This window comes from Grammomys surdaster, unplaced genomic scaffold, assembly GCF_004785775.1.
Source record: "Grammomys surdaster isolate TR1022 unplaced genomic scaffold, NIH_TR_1.0 317171, whole genome shotgun sequence".
Classification (NCBI taxonomy): domain Eukaryota; kingdom Metazoa; phylum Chordata; class Mammalia; order Rodentia; family Muridae; genus Grammomys; species Grammomys surdaster.
Genome location: NW_021626746.1, coordinates 8,798 through 11,929, shown reverse-complemented (window position 1 = coordinate 11,929; position 3,132 = coordinate 8,798). Strand labels below are relative to the sequence as shown.

At 41.7% G+C, this 3,132-nt stretch overlaps 1 pseudogene; it reads right to left on the bottom strand.

Annotated features, from left to right (window-relative positions):
- Positions 1–1,204: 1,204 nt before the first annotated feature.
- Positions 1,205–2,514, bottom strand: LOC114616340 (annotated as a pseudogene).
- Between the last annotated feature and the right edge of the window lie 618 nt (positions 2,515–3,132).

Sequence of the window (3,132 nt, the reverse complement as noted above, 5' to 3'; positions counted from 1 at the left end):
CTCCTCCTTTTCCTCCTCTTCCTCCTTGCCCTTTCCCTCCTCTTCCTACTAGTCCTACTTTTACTCTTCCTCCTTCTCCTCCTCTTCCTCCACTATTTCTTATCCTCTTTCTTCTTCTGCTGTTGCTTCTGCTGCTACTACAATTGCTGTTGTACCTTATTCTGCTGATTCTTTTCCTGGGACATGTGTTTAAAACACCTTCTGTGTATACTGAAGATATCACAGAATTTCCAGACGACACTATGAAAGAGACAAGATAATTTATTCTAGGCAAAAGAAATAATGAGGTAGAATTCGTAGAAGACCACATGGTCTTTGACTTTCCTTAATATTTTGTGTCTTTTTTTTTACTTCCCAGTCAATCTCTTTGAAAGAAATCATTTATAAATATTTCCTGTAAAAACGTATGCATCACTGGGTCTTAATATCAAGGATAATCAGTATGCAAAAACTATGCATGCATGCAGGAATCTGACCATCCTTAATAACCAGCAACCTATGTTGTTGATACTTATTCACTGACATTGCTGGTTATTATTTTTGAGGCTTACTGGAATGTGATGTTACTTTTGAAAATGTAAGAATCTCTATTGCAGGGCTTGTGATTGATGGACACATGTGCTAGGGCCGGGAGCTCCTGAAAGAGTCCATGAGCCCGAAGCCCTCTAGTACTCCCCCTGTGGGAGCTACTGTCTTTAGGGGGAGATAGAGACAGGATGGTGTCATTAACACAACTCTAAAGAGTGGGGTACATATAAATAATATTGAATTCCTGCTAAGAAGAGAAGTCTAGAAGAGGGAAAAGGCTAGGGGTTGAAGAAGACTTGTGAATTGTTATAGAAGGTGAGAAGGTAAGAAATGTGGGGAAAATGGAAACCTGAGACAGAGGAGAGACCAGAACAAAACAAACTTGGAAGGACAAAGCACAAAAGTACCTGAGCCCTGCCTGCTGCTCTTTCTCTGGACTCTCTCCCTATGCCTCATTTCTGGGGGGGGGGAGACTCTCTTCTGCCCCAGGCAAGGTTTGTTTCATGGTTGAAAGCAGCAGCACAGCTTCCTCATCTCATTTCCTATTCCTTTAGTGTATCCCTTGAAGAGTCTGGGCCTGCCCATGCTGGGGATGCGCTTATCCTCTGTTGAGTCACTGTGGGAGAGGAGATTTTCTTCTCTATTCTCATTGCTGCACCTCTTTTACTGATGTTTGTTATTGATTGAATGCGGGGACACTCATGGCATGTATGCTGTGTTTGTCCTGTGATTGTGTCATCTGAAGTGGTGTGAAGAGAAGATCTGGCCCAGTGGATCTTAGGCCTCTTCTTTGAATAGCCTTCTAGGCATAGGCAGACTCTTGATCATTGTAGGATGATGAGACCAATGTCAAGCATGGGACTGCTTCCACTCCTATGTAGTCCTAAATGGAATGCAGCAGCAGCATAGAGGGTAGGGAATGGGGCTGTACCTGGACTCACTGGCTGAGGGTGGGTTGAGCAGCTATGCCCATGGAGAGCCTGCCATTGCAGGAAGCGTTAGGAGGCCATCATATTGTTATATTTTCTTATAATTAATGACTCTGTGATATCTTTGGCTAGGAACCCAATATATTTGAATTACTTCCACAATTGCAGGGTCTGGCCTGATGGTTATCAGTTCCTCGTAGGGATTAAGGAATGCCTTCCAGTCTTTTTTGAACCAGGGGTGTATAATCACATCCCTGACTGTTGGGCTATAGCTGGGGTTGACTGTCAATAAGCAGCTGATCAGCTCCTCCAGCTCTTCTGACACCCCACAGGGGGCAGGATACACACTTCTGACAATCTGTCTTTGCAGCTCTTGGATGATGAGAGAGTCAAATGTGACCTTACCGACTACCATATAATATAAGACCATACCTAAGATCCATGTGTCATTTTTTATTCCGTCATAAATTTGGCTGAGCAAGAATTCAGGGGCACCAAAAGAGTGAGCACCACAGGACTGGTCCAGCATTTGTCCAGGTTCCACTTGGGTACTAAGACCAAAGACGGTGATTTTGACTTGTCCTTTGTAATCTAGCATGATGTTATCTGGCTTTGGGTCCCTGTGGACTATACCATGTGCATGACAGTAGCTCACAGCTGCTATAATTTGCTTAAATATTTCCAGGGCCTTGTCCTCTTCTATGTGGCCAGACTTTTTGATGTATTGGTAAAGTTCTTGGCCTTCAACCAACTCCATGATGAAGTATACAGTTGTTTTGTTCTCAATCACTTAGAGCAGAGAAATGATGTTGGGGTGGTTGATCTTTCTCGTCATATTGGCCTCCATCATGGCTGGCTGGAACAACTGCTTTTTCTTCACAAAAACTTTGAAGGCCATGGGTATACCTGTGAGCTGGTTGTGGGACAGGAGGAGCTTGCCATTACTCCCCTGCCAGATAGTCCTCAAGACTTTGTATTGGGAGTGGAAGCTTCCCTCCTCAGAGATAGTGGGCTGGGTGCTGGTGGGTGGTAATTTGTCCTAACTATGTGTAGGCATTGTATCACTACTAATGCTACCTAAAAATAAGCAAAGAAAATGTGGTTGAAATGAATGTAAGTCAAACCTAGAAAATTAGCATAAAAATTATGGAAACGATATGGGGAATAAAGCTAGAGTCAAGAATCTTAACCAAATAACTAACCCCAAAATAGAAAGCCCAAGAGCATACACATACTGAATAGAGATGAGGCAACTAAAAAATATTGTCATAAGACAGTGGGATTGGGAGAGCCACAGTTGACCAATATTATGGATGGATGCTGATTGAAGAAAAAAGTCATATGAAATAAATGTGAGGAGCAAGAATTAGATTAAAACATAGTAAAGAAATATAAAACCCCAGCACTTCAGGGAAAACTCCTAATTCAGGACCTAGTCATCCACAGCAAAACCACAACTCTCCAGAGCAAAATATTGACAATTAAACAACCATATCTAATAAGAAGGTTAAATATCAGAGAATTTTAAACATAAAACCAAGGCCAGAAAGCCAAAGTGTCACAAAGAGTAAATATGTACAATTTATAATCCAATGATAACTTGTAATGAATAAATCAAGAAGCAAGAACTTTGTAAACATTGGAAAACAAAATACATTGAAAATGTAGATAGACT